The following is a 20,675-nucleotide window of genomic DNA, read 5'->3' on the forward strand; positions in this document are numbered from 1 at the left end:
GTGGATTTCTTTAAAAAATATTTTCAACAAATAAACGTGGATTTCTTAAAAAAATATTTTCAACGAATAAACGTGGATTTCTTTAAAAAATATTTTCAACAAATAAACGTTGATTTCTTTAAAAAATATTTTCAACAAATAAACGTGGATTTCTTTAAAAAATATTTTCAAAAAATAAGTCACCACCTGTTTCGTTCTTAAAACCCAAATATTTAAAATCGAAAAAAAAAACTTTATAATCATTGATTCCATAGCGTAAAAATTGTATTTTTATTATACTTAATCTTGGGCGTTAAGACCGTCCAAACCGCAGTCATAAGGCCTAAGTAAGTGTAAAAATTGTACTAACGTAAGGAGAATTATGAACATGTTGCCGGCTTTAGGTAGATATGTCCAAGGTTGAATGTGTCCTTACCGAAAATTGTAATTTAAAGCAGATTATAAGGTTAAGGGGAATCTTTAAACGAATCTTCAAACTACATTATAACTTATTTGGTGGATTTAAATAAGTCTCTCGCTAACTAAAAATTAAATTGGTTTATCAGAAATATGTATATCAGTTTAGTAAGTTAACTCACGAAATCTTCAAAAGCTACAGAATAGCCAGCGAAAAGAGCTATTGTCATCAGTGCCGAAAGTAAGTATTTCATTTTTTGGGGTAAAATGTGAGATACAAATTATGTGAAGCGGTATTTGTAGGTAATTTTTAAAACAAAATTTTACACGTTACGGATTAGTTACGGAACTTAAAGGAATTATGAACATTAATGGCAATGTATTTTAAACATAGCGTGATTAATTGTAACGTGAACTTCATATTTTACTAGGCCGTATTTGAAAAAAATTATGGAGAACCACATTTTAAAAATTTCCCACTTAAATTAGCATAGAATTACAAAATTCTATATAAACTGCAAAATAAATAAAATCCGACTGAAAAAATAACAGAATTGCAGTCCATTAAATTAAAGCAGCTAAAGAATTTTTGTATACCAAGAAAATGAAGTTTTTATCCTTGGGACTTGTAGCTTTTACCTTACTTGCAGGTACTGCAAATGCCTCTGTTGTAAGTAACTATAACTATAATTTAAATCATGTAATTATAATTAAATAAATTAAAATTATTAACTTTTATTTTTTAAGCGTACAAAAAGGGTTTAAATGGAGGTCGAAATGTAGCTGTGGATAATGTGAACTTCAATCTAACCTAAATAAATAAAGCTTAAATAAAAAATAAGTGGGTTTTTTATTTAAAAGAATAATTTTTCAGCTACCTTCAGACCAAAAAAACATGGATTTTTTAAAGAATTTTTTTTCATCCATCATTTTTCAAAAAATATTTTTCAACAAAGAATATTTTTTCAACAAACATGGATTTTTTAAAGAATATTTTTTCATCCATCATCACAACAATAAACGTGGATATTTTAAAGAATATTTTTTCATCCCTCGTCACAACAATAAACATGGATTTTTTAAAGAACAGTTTTTCATCCACCATAACAACAATAAACGTGGATTTTTTAAAAAATATTTTTTCATCGATCATCACAGCAATAAACGTGGATTTTTTAAAAAATATTTTTTCATCCATCATCACAGCAATAAACGTGGATTTTTAAAAAAATATTTTTTCATCCATCATCACAGCAATAAACGTGGATTTTTTAAAAAAATATTTTTCATCCATCATCACAGCAATAAACGTGGATTTTTTAAAAAAAATATTTTTTCATCCATCATCACAACAATAAACGTGGATTTTTTAAAGAATATTTTTTCATCCATCATCACAACAATAAACGTGGATTTTTTAAAGAATATTTTTTCATCCATCATCACAACAATAAACGTGGATTTTTTAAAGAATATTTTTTCATCCATCATCACAACAATAAACGTGGATTTTTTAAAGAATATTTTTTCATCCATCATCACAACAATAAACGTGGATTTTTTAAAGAATATTTTTTCATCCATCATCACAACAATAAACGTGGATTTTTTAAAGAATATTTTTTCATCCATCATCACAACAATAAACGTGGATTTTTTAAAGAATATTTTTTCATCCATCATCACAACAATAAACGTGGATTTTTTAAAGAATATTTTTTCATCCATCATCACAACAATAAACGTGGATTTTTTAAAGAATATTTTTTCATCCATCATCACAACAATAAACGTGGATTTTTTAAAGAATATTTTTTCATCCATCATCACAACAATAAACGTGGATTTTTTAAAGAATATTTTTTCATCCATCATCACAACAATAAACATGGATTTTTTAAAGAATATTTTTTCATCCATCATCACAACAATAAACGTGGATTTTTTAAAGAATATTTTTTCATCCATCATCACAACAATAAACGTGGATTTTTTAAAGAATATTTTTTCATCCATCATCACAACAATAAACGTGGATTTTTTAAAGAATATTTTTTCATCCATCATCACAACAATAAACGTGGATTTTTTAAAGAATATTTTTTCATCCATCATCACAACAATAAACGTGGATTTTTTTAAAGAATATTTTTTCATCCATCATCACAACAATAAACGTTGATTTTTTTAAAAAATATTTTTTCATCCATCATCACAACAATAAACGTGGATTTTTTAAAGAATATTTTTTCATCCATCATCACAACAATAAACGTGGATTTTTTAAAGAATATTTTTTCATCCATCATCACAACAATAAACGTGGATTTTTTAAAGAATATTTTTTCATTCATCATCACAACAATAAACGTGGATTTTTTAAAGAATATTTTTTTTATCCATCATCACAACAATAAACGTGGATTTTTTTAAGAATATTTTTTATCCATCATCGCCGCAATAAACGTGGATTTGTTAAAGAACATTTTTTCATCCATCGTCACAACAATAAAGCGTTGATTTTTCAAAGAATATTTTTTAATCCGTCATCACAACAATAAACGTGGATTTTTTAAAAAATATTTTTTCATCCATCATCACAGCAATAAACGTGGAATTTTTTAAAAAATATTTTTTCATCCATCATCACAGCAATAAACGTGGAATTTTTTAAAAAATATTTTTTCATCCATCATCACAGCAATAAACGTGGAATTTTTTAAGAATAGTTTTTTATCGACCTTCAGACTAATAAACGTGGATTTTTTAAAGAATGTTTTTTCAGCCATAATCAGGCAAAAACCATGGAATTTTTTAAGAATATTTTTTCAGCCATCATCAGACAAAAACGTGGAATTTTTAAAGAATATTTTTTCAGCCATAATCAGGCAAAAAACGCGGAATTTTTTAAAAATATTTTTTCATCGACCTTCAGACCAATAAACGTGGATTTTTAAAGAAAATTTTTTCATCGACCTTCAGACCAATAAACTTGGATTTTTAAAGAAAATTTTTTCAGCGACGTTCAGACCAATAAACGTGGATTTTTAAAGAGAATTTTTTCATCGACCTTTAGACCAATAAACGTGGAATTTTGAAGAAATTTTTTTCAGCGACCTTCAGACCAATAAACTTGTATTTGTTAAAGAATACTTTATCGTCGGCCACCGTGAACTAAGCAAGTATATAAGACTATGGTTTCCAACATGCCTTTATATTGAATATCATTTTTATTTGTTATATATTTTTCATTGATTGTCACATATGTTATGTCTGAAATAAATCATGACTTGTTTCCAACTACCAGATCTGAACTTATCATGGAGGAATATATACGCCTCTTGGTAACTGTAAAACACAAGTAGTTTCTATGACATTACTTGATAATTTTAATAGGATTACTTACGCTGGGATCAGCTGCAGCATAGCCTGCGAACAGAGCTATTGCCAAGAATGCCAAAGGTAGAAATTTCATTTTAGAAATATGTGCCAATGAAGTTTTTAGTTGAAATTTATAGAAAAAGCTATAAACTGAATTTTTGTAAAATTTATGCAAAACGTGAGTTGACATAATGATCATTTCATATTAATATAGAAATGTAATGCAATTATTTAATAATATATTCCAAATTTACAATATGAGGCGGTTTATTGATCTGAAAAAATATTCTGTAAAAATTCCACATTTATTGGTCTGAAGGTGGATGAAAAAATATTTAAAAAAAAATTCCACGTTTATTGTTTTGAAGGTCAATGAAAAAATATTTTTTAAAAAATCCACATTTATTCTTCTGAAGGCCGATGAAAAAATATTCTGTATTGGTCGTTGAAAAATATTTAAAAAAACAATCTACGTTTATTGTTCTGAAGGTCGATGAAAAATTATTTAAAAAAATCCACGTTTATTAACCTGAAGGTGGATGACAACATATTTTTTTAAAAAAATCCACATTTATTCTTCTGAAGGTCGATGAAGAAATATTCTGTATTGGTCGTTGAAAAAATAGTTAAAAAACACGTTTATTGGTCGCTGAAAAAAATATTTCTTAAATCCACGTTTGTTGGTCGTTGAAAAAATATTTTTTAAATCCACGTTTGTTGGTTGTTGAGAAAATATTTTTTAAAAAATCCACGTTTATTGATCTAAAGGTCGATGAAAAAATATTCTTTAAAAAATCCACGTTTATTGTTGTGATGATGGATGAAAAAATATTCTTTAAAAAATCTACGTTTATTGTTGTGATGATGAATGAAAAAATATTCTTTAAAAAATCCACGTTTATTGTTGTGATAATGAATATTTTTTCATCCATCATCACAACAATAAACGTGGATTTTTTAAAGAATCTTTTTTTATCCATCATCACAACAATAAACGTGGATTTTTAAAGAACATTTTTTCATCCACCATCAGCAATAAACGTGGATTTTTTAAGGAATATTTTTTCATCCATCATCACAACAATAAACGTGGATTTTTTAAAGAATATTTTTTTATCCATCATCACAACAATAAACGTGGATTTTTTAAAGAATATTTTTTCATCCATCATCACAACAATAAACGTGGATTTTTAAAGAATATTTTTTCATCCATCATCACAACAATAAACGTGGATTTTTAAAGAATATTTTTTCATCCATCATCACAACAATAAACGTGGATTTTTAAAGAATATTTTTTCAACCATCATCACAACAATAAACGTGGATTTTTTAAAGAATATTTTTTTATCCATCATCACAACAATAAACGTGGATTTTTTAAAGAATATTTTTTTATCCATCATCACAACAATAAACGTGGATTTTTTAAAGAATATTTTTTCATCCATCATCACAACAATAAACGTGGATTTTTAAAGAATATTTTTTCATCCATCATCACAACAATAAACGTGGATTTTTTAAAGAATATTTTTTCATCCATCATCACAACAATAAACGTGGATTTTTTAAAGAATATTTTTTCAACCATCATCACAACAATAAACGTGGATTTTTTAAAGAATATTTTTTTATCCATCATCGCAACAATAAACGTGGATTTTTTAAAGAATATTTTTTCATCCATCATCACAACAATAAACGTGGATTTTTAAAGAATATTTTTTCATCCATCATCACAACAATAAACGTGGATTTTTAAAGAATATTTTTTCATCCATCATCACAACAATAAACGTGGATTTTTAAAGAATATTTTTTCAACCATCATCACAACAATAAACGTGGATTTTTTAAAGAATATTTTTTTATCCATCATCGCAACAATAAACGTGGATTTTTTAAAGAATATTTTTTCATCCATCATCACAACAATAAACGTGGATTTTTAAAGAATATTTTTTCATCCATCATCACAACAATAAACGTGGATTTTTAAAGAATATTTTTTCATCCATCATCACAACAATAAACGTGGATTTTTAAAGAATATTTTTTCAGCCATCATCACAACAATAAACGTGGATTTTTTAAAGAATATTTTTTTATCCATCATCGCAACAATAAACGGGGATTTTTTAAAGAATATTTTTTCATCCATCATCACAACAATAAACGTGGATTTTTAAAGAATATTTTTTCATCCATCATCACAACAATAAACGTGGATTTTTAAAGAATATTTTTTCATCCATCATCACAACAATAAACGTGGATTTTTAAAGAATATTTTTTCATCCATCATCACAACAATAAACGTGGATTTTTTAAAGAATATTTTTTCATCCATCATCACAACAATAAACGTGGATTTTTTTAAAGAATATTTTTTCATCCATCATCACAACAATAAACGTGGATTTTTAAAGAATATTTTTTCATCCATCATCACAACAATAAACGTGGATTTTTAAAGAATATTTTTTCATCCATCATCACAACAATAAACGGGGATTTTTTAAAAGAATATTTTTTCATCCATCATCACAACAATAAACGTGGATTTTTTTAAAGAATATTTTTTCATCCATCATCACAACAATAAACGGGGATTTTTTAAAGAATATTTTTTCATCCATCATCACAACAATAAACGTGGATTTTTAAAGAATATTTTTTCATCCATCATCACAACAATAAACGGGGATTTTTTAAAGAATATTTTTTCATCCATCATCACAACAATAAACGTGGATTTTTTTAAAGAATATTTTTTCATCCATCATCACAACAATAAACGTGGATTTTTAAAGAATATTTTTTTATCCATCATCACAACAATAAACGTGGATTTTTAAAGAATATTTTTTCATCCATCATCACAACAATAAACGTGGATTTTTAAAGAATATTTTTTCAACCATCATCACAAAAATAAACGTGGATTTTTTAAAGAATATTTTTTTATCCATCATCGCAACAATAAACGTGGATTTTTTAAAGAATATTTTTTCATCCATCATCACAACAATAAACGTGGATTTTTTAAAGAATATTTTTTTATCCATCATCGCAACAATAAACGTGGATTTTTTAAAGAATATTTTTTCATCCATCATCACAACAATAAACGTGGATTTTTAAAGAATATTTTTTCATTCATCATCACAACAATAAACGTGGATTTTTAAAGAATATTTTTTCATCCATCATCACAACAATAAACGTGGATTTTTAAAGAATATTTTTTCATCCATCATCACAACAATAAACGTGGATTTTTAAAGAATATTTTTTCATCCATCATCACAACAATAAACGTGGATTTTTAAAGAATATTTTTTCATCCATCATCGCAACAATGAACGTGGATTTTTTAAAGAATATTTTTTCATCCATCATCACAACAATAAACGTGGATTTTTAAAGAATATTTTTTCATCCATCATCACAACAATAAACGTGGATTTTTAAAGAATATTTTTTCATCCATCATCACAACAATAAACGTGGATTTTTAAAGAATATTTTTTCATCCATCATCACAACAATAAACGTGGATTTTTAAAGAATATTTTTTCAACCATCATCACAACAATAAACGTGGATTTTTTAAAGAATATTTTTTTATCCATCATCGCAACAATAAACGTGGATTTTTTAAAGAATATTTTTTCATCCATCATCACAACAATAAACGTGGATTTTTTAAAGAATATTTTTTCATCCATCATCACAACAATAAACGTGGATTTTTTAAAGAATATTTTTTCATCCATCATCACAACAATAAACGTGGATTTTTTTAAAGAATATTTTTTCATCCATCATCACAACAATAAACGTGGATTTTTAAAGAATATTTTTTCATCCATCATCACAACAATAAACGTGGATTTTTAAAGAATATTTTTTCATCCATCATCACAACAATAAACGGGGATTTTTTAAAGAATATTTTTTCATCCATCATCACAACAATAAACGTGGATTTTTTTAAAGAATATTTTTTCATCCATCATCACAACAATAAACGTGGATTTTTTAAAGAATATTTTTTCATCCATCATCACAACAATAAACGTGGATTTTTAAAGAATATTTTTTCATCCATCATCACAACAATAAACGTGGATTTTTAAAGAATATTTTTTCATCCATCATCACAACAATAAACGTGGATTTTTAAAGAATATTTTTTCAACCATCATCACAACAATAAACGTGGATTTTTTAAAGAATATTTTTTTATCCATCATCGCAACAATAAACGTGGATTTTTTAAAGAATATTTTTTCATCCATCATCACAACAATAAACGTGGATTTTTTAAAGAATATTTTTTTATCCATCATCGCAACAATAAACGTGGATTTTTTAAAGAATATTTTTTCATCCATCATCACAACAATAAACGTGGATTTTTAAAGAATATTTTTTCATCCATCATCACAACAATAAACGTGGATTTTTAAAGAATATTTTTTCAACCATCATCACAACAATAAACGTGGATTTTTTAAAGAATATTTTTTTATCCATCATCGCAACAATAAACGTGGATTTTTTAAAGAATATTTTTTCATCCATCATCACAACAATAAACGTGGATTTTTAAAGAATATTTTTTCATCCATCATCACAACAATAAACGTGGATTTTTAAAGAATATTTTTTCATCCATCATCACAACAATAAACGTGGATTTTTAAAGAATATTTTTTCAACCATCATCACAACAATAAACGTGGATTTTTTAAAGAATATTTTTTTATCCATCATCGCAACAATAAACGTGGATTTTTTAAAGAATATTTTTTCATCCATCATCACAACAATAAACGTGGATTTTTTAAAGAATATTTTTTCATCCATCATCACAACAATAAACGTGGATTTTTTAAAGAATATTTTTTCATCCATCATCACAACAATAAACGTGGATTTTTTAAAGAATATTTTTTCATCCATCATCACAACAATAAACGTGGATTTTTTAAAGAATATTTTTTCATCCATCATCACAACAATAAACGTGGATTTTTTTAAAGAATATTTTTTCATCCATCATCACAACAATAAACGTGGATTTTTAAAGAATATTTTTTCATCCATCATCACAACAATAAACGTGGATTTTTAAAGAATATTTTTTCATCCATCATCACAACAATAAACGGGGATTTTTTAAAGAATATTTTTTCATCCATCATCACAACAATAAACGTGGATTTTTTTAAAGAATATTTTTTCATCCATCATCACAACAATAAATGGGGATTTTTTAAAGAATATTTTTTCATCCATCATCACAACAATAAACGTGGATTTTTAAAGAATATTTTTTCATCCATCATCACAACAATAAACGTGGATTTTTAAAGAATATTTTTTCATCCATCATCACAACAATAAACGTGGATTTTTAAAGAATATTTTTTCATCCATCATCACAACAATAAACGTGGATTTTTAAAGAATATTTTTTCATCCATCATCACAACAATAAACGTGGATTTTTAAAGAATATTTTTTCATCCATCATCACAACAATAAACGTGGATTTTTAAAGAATATTTTTTCAACCATCATCACAAAAATAAACGTGGATTTTTTAAAGAATATTTTTTTATCCATCATCGCAACAATAAACGTGGATTTTTTAAAGAATATTTTTTCATCCATCATCACAACAATAAACGTGGATTTTTTAAAGAATATTTTTTTATCCATCATCGCAACAATAAACGTGGATTTTTTAAAGAATATTTTTTCATCCATCATCACAACAATAAACGTGGATTTTTAAAGAATATTTTTTCATCCATCATCACAACAATAAACGTGGATTTTTAAAGAATATTTTTTCAACCATCATCACAACAATAAACGTGGATTTTTTAAAGAATATTTTTTTATCCATCATCGCAACAATAAACGTGGATTTTTTAAAGAATATTTTTTCATCCATCATCACAACAATAAACGTGGATTTTTAAAGAATATTTTTTCATCCATCATCACAACAATAAACGTGGATTTTTAAAGAATATTTTTTCATCCATCATCACAACAATAAACGTGGATTTTTAAAGAATATTTTTTCATCCATCATCACAACAATAAACGTGGATTTTTAAAGAATATTTTTCAACCATCATCACAACAATAAACGTGGATTTTTTAAAGAATATTTTTTTATCCATCATCGTAACAATAAACGTGGATTTTTTAAAGAATATTTTTTCATCCATCATCACAACAATAAACGTGGATTTTTTAAAGAATATTTTTTCATCCATCATCACAACAATAAACGTGGATTTTTTAAAGAATATTTTTTCATCCATCATCACAACAATAAACGTGGATTTTTTTAAAGAATATTTTTTCATCCATCATCACAACAATAAACGTGGATTTTTAAAGAATATTTTTTCATCCATCATCACAACAATAAACGTGGATTTTTAAAGAATATTTTTTCATCCATCATCACAACAATAAACGGGGATTTTTTAAAGAATATTTTTTCATCCATCATCACAACAATAAACGTGGATTTTTTTAAAGAATATTTTTTCATCCATCATCACAACAATAAACGGGGATTTTTTAAAGAATATTTTTTCATCCATCATCACAACAATAAACGTGGATTTTTTAAAGAATATTTTTTCATCCATCATCACAACAATAAACGTGGATTTTTTAAAGAATATTTTTTCATCCATCATCACAACAATAAACGTGGATTTTTAAAGAATATTTTTTCATCCATCATCACAACAATAAACGTGGATTTTTAAAGAATATTTTTTCATCCATCATCACAACAATAAACGGGGATTTTTTAAAGAATATTTTTTCATCCATCATCGCAACAATAAACGTGGATTTTTTAAAGAATATTTTTTCATCCATCATCACAACAATAAACGTGGATTTTTTAAAGAATATTTTTTCATCCATCATCACAACAATAAACGTGGATTTTTTAAAGAATATTTTTTCATCCATCATCACAACAATAAACGTGGATTTTTAAAGAATATTTTTTCATCCATCATCACAACAATAAACGTGGATTTTTAAAGAATATTTTTTCATCCATCATCACAACAATAAACGTGGATTTTTTAAAGAATATTTTTTTATCCATCATCGCAACAATAAACGTGGATTTTTTAAAGAATATTTTTTCATCCATCATCACAACAATAAACGTGGATTTTTTAAAGAATATTTTTTCATCCATCATCACAACAATAAACGTGGATTTTTTTAAAGAATATTTTTTCATCCATCATCACAACAATAAACGTGGATTTTTAAAGAATATTTTTTCATCCATCATCACAACAATAAACGTGGATTTTTAAAGAATATTTTTTCATCCATCATCACAACAATAAACGGGGATTTTTTAAAGAATATTTTTTCATCCATCATCACAACAATAAACGTGGATTTTTTTAAAGAATATTTTTTCATCCATCATCACAACAATAAATGGGGATTTTTTAAAGAATATTTTTTCATCCATCATCACAACAATAAACGTGGATTTTTAAAGAATATTTTTTCATCCATCATCACAACAATAAACGTGGATTTTTAAAGAATATTTTTTCATCCATCATCACAACAATAAACGTGGATTTTTAAAGAATATTTTTTCATCCATCATCACAACAATAAACGTGGATTTTTAAAGAATATTTTTTCATCCATCATCACAACAATAAACGTGGATTTTTAAAGAATATTTTTTCATCCATCATCACAACAATAAACGTGGATTTTTTAAAGAATATTTTTTTATCCATCATCGCAACAATAAACGTGGATTTTTTAAAGAATATTTTTTCATCCATCATCACAACAATAAACGTGGATTTTTTAAAGAATATTTTTTTATCCATCATCGCAACAATAAACGTGGATTTTTTAAAGAATATTTTTTCATCCATCATCACAACAATAAACGTGGATTTTTAAAGAATATTTTTTCATCCATCATCACAACAATAAACGTGGATTTTTAAAGAATATTTTTTCAACCATCATCACAACAATAAACGTGGATTTTTTAAAGAATATTTTTTTATCCATCATCGCAACAATAAACGTGGATTTTTTAAAGAATATTTTTTCATCCATCATCACAACAATAAACGTGGATTTTTAAAGAATATTTTTTCATCCATCATCACAACAATAAACGTGGATTTTTAAAGAATATTTTTTCATCCATCATCACAACAATAAACGTGGATTTTTAAAGAATATTTTTTCAACCATCATCACAACAATAAACGTGGATTTTTTAAAGAATATTTTTTTATCCATCATCGCAACAATAAACGTGGATTTTTTAAAGAATATTTTTTCATCCATCATCACAACAATAAACGTGGATTTTTAAAGAATATTTTTTCATCCATCATCACAACAATAAACGTGGATTTTTAAAGAATATTTTTTCATCCATCATCACAACAATAAACGTGGATTTTTAAAGAATATTTTTTCAACCATCATCACAACAATAAACGTGGATTTTTTAAAGAATATTTTTTTATCCATCATCGCAACAATAAACGTGGATTTTTTAAAGAATATTTTTTCATCCATCATCACAACAATAAACGTGGATTTTTAAAGAATATTTTTTCATCCATCATCACAACAATAAACGTGGATTTTTAAAGAATATTTTTTCATCCATCATCACAACAATAAACGTGGATTTTTAAAGAATATTTTTTCAACCATCATCACAACAATAAACGTGGATTTTTTAAAGAATATTTTTTTATCCATCATCGCAACAATAAACGTGGATTTTTTAAAGAATATTTTTTCATCCATCATCACAACAATAAACGTGGATTTTTAAAGAATATTTTTTCATCCATCATCACAACAATAAACGTGGATTTTTAAAGAATATTTTTTCAACCATCATCACAACAATAAACGTGGATTTTTTAAAGAATATTTTTTTATCCATCATCGCAACAATAAACGTGGATTTTTTAAAGAATATTTTTTCATCCATCATCACAACAATAAACGTGGATTTTTAAAGAATATTTTTTCATCCATCATCACAACAATAAACGTGGATTTTTAAAGAATATTTTTTCAACCATCATCACAACAATAAACGTGGATTTTTTAAAGAATATTTTTTTATCCATCATCGCAACAATAAACGTGGATTTTTTAAAGAATATTTTTTCATCCATCATCACAACAATAAACGTGGATTTTTAAAGAATATTTTTTCATCCATCATCACAACAATAAACGTGGATTTTTAAAGAATATTTTTTCAACCATCATCACAACAATAAACGTGGATTTTTTAAAGAATATTTTTTTATCCATCATCGCAACAATAAACGGGGATTTTTTAAAGAATATTTTTTCATCCATCATCACAACAATAAACGTGGATTTTTAAAGAATATTTTTTCAACCATCATCACAACAATAAACGTGGATTTTTAAAGAATATTTTTTCATCCATCATCACAACAATAAACGGGGATTTTTTAAAGAATATTTTTTCATCCATCATCACAACAATAAACGTGGATTTTTTTAAAGAATATTTTTTCATCCATCATCACAACAATAAACGGGGATTTTTTAAAGAATATTTTTTCATCCATCATCACAACAATAAACGTGGATTTTTAAAGAATATTTTTTCATCCATCATCACAACAATAAACGTGGATTTTTAAAGAATATTTTTTCATCCATCATCACAACAATAAACGTGGATTTTTAAAGAATATTTTTTCATCCATCATCACAACAATAAACGTGGATTTTTAAAGAATATTTTTTCATCCATCATCACAACAATAAACGTGGATTTTTAAAGAATATTTTTTTATCCATCATCACAACAATAAACGTGGATTTTTAAAGAATATTTTTTCATCCATCATCACAACAATAAACGTGGATTTTTAAAGAATATTTTTTCAACCATCATCACAAAAATAAACGTGGATTTTTTAAAGAATATTTTTTTATCCATCATCGCAACAATAAACGTGGATTTTTTAAAGAATATTTTTTCATCCATCATCACAACAATAAACGTGGATTTTTTAAAGAATATTTTTTTATCCATCATCGCAACAATAAACGTGGATTTTTTAAAGAATATTTTTTCATCCATCATCACAACAATAAACGTGGATTTTTAAAGAATATTTTTTCATCCATCATCACAACAATAAACGTGGATTTTTAAAGAATATTTTTTCATCCATCATCACAACAATAAACGTGGATTTTTAAAGAATATTTTTTCAACCATCATCACAACAATAAACGTGGATTTTTTAAAGAATATTTTTTTATCCATCATCGCAACAATGAACGTGGATTTTTTAAAGAATATTTTTTCATCCATCATCACAACAATAAACGTGGATTTTTAAAGAATATTTTTTCATCCATCATCACAACAATAAACGTGGATTTTTAAAGAATATTTTTTCATCCATCATCACAACAATAAACGTGGATTTTTAAAGAATATTTTTTCATCCATCATCACAACAATAAACGTGGATTTTTAAAGAATATTTTTTCAACCATCATCACAAAAATAAACGTGGATTTTTAAAGAATATTTTTTCAACCATCATCACAAAAATAAACGTGGATTTTTAAAGAATATTTTTTCAACCATCATCACAAAAATAAACGTGGATTTTTAAAGAATATTTTTTCATCCATCATCACAACAATAAACGTGGATTTTTAAAGAATATTTTTTCATCCATCATCGCAACAATGAACGTGGATTTTTTAAAGAATATTTTTTCATCCATCATCACAACAATAAACGTGGATTTTTAAAGAATATTTTTTCATCCATCATCACAACAATAAACGTGGATTTTTAAAGAATATTTTTTCAACCATCATCACAACAATAAACGTGGATTTTTTAAAGAATATTTTTTTATCCATCATCGCAACAATAAACGTGGATTTTTTAAAGAATATTTTTTCATCCATCATCACAACAATAAACGTGGATTTTTAAAGAATATTTTTTCATCCATCATCACAACAATAAACGTGGATTTTTAAAGAATATTTTTTCATCCATCATCACAACAATAAACGTGGATTTTTAAAGAATATTTTTTCAACCATCATCACAACAATAAACGTGGATTTTTTAAAGAATATTTTTTTATCCATCATCGCAACAATAAACGTGGATTTTTTAAAGAATATTTTTTCATCCATCATCACAACAATAAACGTGGATTTTTTAAAGAATATTTTTTCATCCATCATCACAACAATAAACGTGGATTTTTTAAAGAATATTTTTTCATCCATCATCACAACAATAAACGTGGATTTTTTTAAAGAATATTTTTTCATCCATCATCACAACAATAAACGTGGATTTTTAAAGAATATTTTTTCATCCATCATCACAACAATAAACGTGGATTTTTAAAGAATATTTTTTCATCCATCATCACAACAATAAACGGGGATTTTTTAAAGAATATTTTTTCATCCATCATCACAACAATAAACGTGGATTTTTTTAAAGAATATTTTTTCATCCATCATCACAACAATAAACGGGGATTTTTTAAAGAATATTTTTTCATCCATCATCACAACAATAAACGTGGATTTTTAAAGAATATTTTTTCATCCATCATCACAACAATAAACGTGGATTTTTAAAGAATATTTTTTCATCCATCATCACAACAATAAACGTGGATTTTTAAAGAATATTTTTTCATCCATCATCACAACAATAAACGTGGATTTTTAAAGAATATTTTTTCATCCATCATCACAACAATAAACGTGGATTTTTAAAGAATATTTTTCATCCATCATCACAACAATAAACGTGGATTTTTAAAGAATATTTTTTCATCCATCATCACAACAATAAACGTGGATTTTTAAAGAATATTTTTTCAACCATCATCACAAAAATAAACGTGGATTTTTTAAAGAATATTTTTTTATCCATCATCGCAACAATAAACGTGGATTTTTTAAAGAATATTTTTTCATCCATCATCACAACAATAAACGTGGATTTTTTAAAGAATATTTTTTTATCCATCATCGCAACAATAAACGTGGATTTTTTAAAGAATATTTTTTCATCCATCATCACAACAATAAACGTGGATTTTTAAAGAATATTTTTTCATCCATCATCACAACAATAAACGTGGATTTTTAAAGAATATTTTTTCAACCATCATCACAACAATAAACGTGGATTTTTTAAAGAATATTTTTTTATCCATCATCGCAACAATAAACGTGGATTTTTAAAGAATATTTTTTCATCCATCATCACAACAATAAACGTGGATTTTTAAAGAATATTTTTTCATCCATCATCACAACAATAAACGTGGATTTTTAAAGAATATTTTTTCATCCATCATCACAACAATAAACGTGGATTTTTAAAGAATATTTTTTCAACCATCATCACAACAATAAACGTGGATTTTTTAAAGAATATTTTTTTATCCATCATCGCAACAATAAACGTGGATTTTTTAAAGAATATTTTTTCATCCATCATCACAACAATAAACGTGGATTTTTTAAAGAATATTTTTTCATCCATCATCACAACAATAAACGTGGATTTTTTAAAGAATATTTTTTCATCCATCATCACAACAATAAACGTGGATTTTTTAAAGAATATTTTTTCATCCATCATCACAACAATAAACGTGGATTTTTTAAAGAATATTTTTTCATCCATCATCACAACAATAAACGTGGATTTTTTTAAAGAATATTTTTTCATCCATCATCACAACAATAAACGTGGATTTTTAAAGAATATTTTTTCATCCATCATCACAACAATAAACGTGGATTTTTAAAGAATATTTTTTCATCCATCATCACAACAATAAACGTGGATTTTTAAAGAATATTTTTTCATCCATCATCACAACAATAAACGTGGATTTTTAAAGAATATTTTTTCATCCATCATCACAACAATAAACGTGGATTTTTAAAGAATATTTTTTCAACCATCATCACAACAATAAACGTGGATTTTTTAAAGAATATTTTTTTATCCATCATCGCAACAATAAACGTGGATTTTTTAAAGAATATTTTTTCATCCATCATCACAACAATAAACGTGGATTTTTTAAAGAATATTTTTTCATCCATCATCACAACAATAAACGTGGATTTTTTAAAGAATATTTTTTCATCCATCATCACAACAATAAACGTGGATTTTTTTAAAGAATATTTTTTCATCCATCATCACAACAATAAACGTGGATTTTTAAAGAATATTTTTTCATCCATCATCACAACAATAAACGTGGATTTTTAAAGAATATTTTTTCATCCATCATCACAACAATAAACGGGGATTTTTTAAAGAATATTTTTTCATCCATCATCACAACAATAAACGTGGATTTTTTTAAAGAATATTTTTTCATCCATCATCACAACAATAAATGGGGATTTTTTAAAGAATATTTTTTCATCCATCATCACAACAATAAACGTGGATTTTTAAAGAATATTTTTTCATCCATCATCACAACAATAAACGTGGATTTTTAAAGAATATTTTTTCATCCATCATCACAACAATAAACGTGGATTTTTAAAGAATATTTTTTCATCCATCATCACAACAATAAACGTGGATTTTTAAAGAATATTTTTTCATCCATCATCACAACAATAAACGTGGATTTTTAAAGAATATTTTTTCATCCATCATCACAACAATAAACGTGGATTTTTAAAGAATATTTTTTCATCCATCATCACAACAATAAACGTGGATTTTTAAAGAATATTTTTTCAACCATCATCACAAAAATAAACGTGGATTTTTTAAAGAATATTTTTTTATCCATCATCGCAACAATAAACGTGGATTTTTTAAAGAATATTTTTTCATCCATCATCACAACAATAAACGTGGATTTTTTAAAGAATATTTTTTTATCCATCATCGCAACAATAAACGTGGATTTTTTAAAGAATATTTTTTCATCCATCATCACAACAATAAACGTGGATTTTTAAAGAATATTTTTTCATCCATCATCACAACAATAAACGTGGATTTTTAAAGAATATTTTTTCAACCATCATCACAACAATAAACGTGGATTTTTTAAAGAATATTTTTTTATCCATCATCGCAACAATAAACGTGGATTTTTTAAAGAATATTTTTTCATCCATCATCACAACAATAAACGTGGATTTTTAAAGAATATTTTTTCATCCATCATCACAACAATAAACGTGGATTTTTAAAGAATATTTTTTCATCCATCATCACAACAATAAACGTGGATTTTTAAAGAATATTTTTTCATCCATCATCACAACAATAAACGTGGATTTTTAAAGAATATTTTTCAACCATCATCACAACAATAAACGTGGATTTTTTAAAGAATATTTTTTTATCCATCATCGTAACAATAAACGTGGATTTTTTAAAGAATATTTTTTCATCCATCATCACAACAATAAACGTGGATTTTTTAAAGAATATTTTTTCATCCATCATCACAACAATAAACGTGGATTTTTTTAAAGAATATTTTTTCATCCATCATCACAACAATAAACGTGGATTTTTAAAGAATATTTTTTCATCCATCATCACAACAATAAACGTGGATTTTTAAAGAATATTTTTTCATCCATCATCACAACAATAAACGGGGATTTTTTAAAGAATATTTTTTCATCCATCATCACAACAATAAACGTGGATTTTTTTAAAGAATATTTTTTCATCCATCATCACAACAATAAACGGGGATTTTTTAAAGAATATTTTTTCATCCATCATCACAACAATAAACGTGGATTTTTTAAAGAATATTTTTTCATCCATCATCACAACAATAAACGTGGATTTTTTAAAGAATATTTTTTCATCCATCATCACAACAATAAACGTGGATTTTTAAAGAATATTTTTTCATCCATCATCACAACAATAAACGTGGATTTTTAAAGAATATTTTTTCATCCATCATCACAACAATAAACGGGGATTTTTTAAAGAATATTTTTTCATCCATCATCGCAACAATAAACGTGGATTTTTTAAAGAATATTTTTTCATCCATCATCACAACAATAAACGTGGATTTTTTAAAGAATATTTTTTCATCCATCATCACAACAATAAACGTGGATTTTTTAAAGAATATTTTTTCATCCATCATCACAACAATAAACGTGGATTTTTAAAGAATATTTTTTCATCCATCATCACAACAATAAACGTGGATTTTTAAAGAATATTTTTTCATCCATCATCACAACAATAAACGTGGATTTTTTAAAGAATATTTTTTTATCCATCATCGCAACAATAAACGTGGATTTTTTAAAGAATATTTTTTCATCCATCATCACAACAATAAACGTGGATTTTTTAAAGAATATTTTTTCATCCATCATCACAACAATAAACGTGGATTTTTTAAAGAATATTTTTTCATCCATCATCACAACAATAAACGTGGATTTTTTTAAAGAATATTTTTTCATCCATCATCACAACAATAAACGTGGATTTTTAAAGAATATTTTTTCATCCATCATCACAACAATAAACGGGGATTTTTTAAAGAATATTTTTTCATCCATCATCACAACAATAAACGTGGATTTTTTTAAAGAATATTTTTTCATCCATCATCACAACAATAAATGGGGATTTTTTAAAGAATATTTTTTCATCCATCATCACAACAATAAACGTGGATTTTTTAAAGAATATTTTTTCATCCATCATCACAACAATAAACGGGGATTTTTTAAAGAATATTTTTTCATCCATCATCACAGCAATAAACGTGGATTTTTTAAAGAAAAAATTTTTATCGACCTGCAACCAACAAACGAGGGTTTTTTAAAAAAAATAATTTTATCGGCCTGCAACCAACAAACGAGGGTTTTTTAAAGAAAATAATTTTATCGACCTTCAAACAATAAACGAGGATTTTTTAAAGAAAAAAATTTTATCGACCTTCAACCAATGAACGTGGATTTGTTAAAGGAAATTTTTTTCATCCATCATCACAACAATAAACGTGGATTTTTTAAAGAATATTTTTCATCCATCATCACAACAATAAACGTGGAGTTTTTAAAGAATATTTTTTCATCCATCATCACAACAATAAACGTGGAGTTTTAAAGAATATTTTTTCATCCATCATCACAACAATGAACGTGGATTTTTTTAGAGAATATTTTTTCATCCATCATCGCAATAATAAACGAGGGTTTTTTAAAGAATATTTTTTCATCGATATTCAGACCAATAAGCTTGGATTTGTATACCTCAGCCTTTAGGCTAGAAAATGTGACTCATCGAAATAACGGTCCCCAAGTATGTTTGGACGTAATCCGTTTTAGACAGTTTGGAGTTGATTTTGCCATGTCCGTCTGTCTGGCTGTAGTGCACGATAACTCTCGAACTGATCAACCAATTTGGTCCAAAATTTGGCTTTCGAAATATTTTGTCCAAAATTGATACTTGTATTCACTGCCCCTTTAAGATGGTACTAGTTTTTTAAGGGGCAAGTCCATACTTCCCGAAAGTTCTAAAAATCCATATGGCAGTAGTTGGAGCGCACTATAGCACTCGAACTGATTGAAATATTTGACCCAGGATTTGGTAATTTTTAAATGACTAGCGTGCCTAGTTGCTCCCTAATTAGACATCTAAAAGGAAACAACTGGCCATTGTTTTAAAAAGGCTTGTTTTCTTAGTTCAGCTATAGAAGATGCTGATATTGAAGAAAATAATATTG

The 20,675-nt window shown here is 26.0% G+C and overlaps 3 long non-coding RNA genes across 3 annotated transcripts; 1 reads left to right on the top strand and 2 right to left on the bottom strand.

Moving 5' to 3' along the window:
• Window positions 1-242: 242 nt before the first annotated feature.
• LOC141392631 (uncharacterized) lies at window positions 243-706 on the bottom strand. The gene is made up of 2 exons (XR_012409805.1): window positions 579-706; window positions 243-521 (listed from the first exon to the last, which is right to left on the bottom strand). It is a non-coding gene; the product is annotated as an uncharacterized lncRNA (long non-coding RNA).
• A 217-nt stretch (window positions 707-923) lies between these two features.
• Window positions 924-1,237, top strand: LOC141392632 (uncharacterized). The gene is made up of 2 exons (XR_012409806.1): window positions 924-1,066; window positions 1,144-1,237. It is a non-coding gene; the product is annotated as an uncharacterized lncRNA (long non-coding RNA).
• Window positions 1,238-3,607: 2,370 nt separating this feature from the next.
• On the bottom strand, window positions 3,608-4,025 carry LOC141392633 (uncharacterized). The gene is made up of 2 exons (XR_012409807.1): window positions 3,803-4,025; window positions 3,608-3,744 (listed from the first exon to the last, which is right to left on the bottom strand). It is a non-coding gene; the product is annotated as an uncharacterized lncRNA (long non-coding RNA).
• Between the last annotated feature and the right edge of the window lie 16,650 nt (window positions 4,026-20,675).

Source organism: Musca autumnalis, unplaced genomic scaffold, assembly GCF_047663935.1.
Source record: "Musca autumnalis isolate F117 unplaced genomic scaffold, ASM4766393v1 scaffold_2, whole genome shotgun sequence".
NCBI lineage: Eukaryota > Metazoa > Arthropoda > Insecta > Diptera > Muscidae > Musca > Musca autumnalis.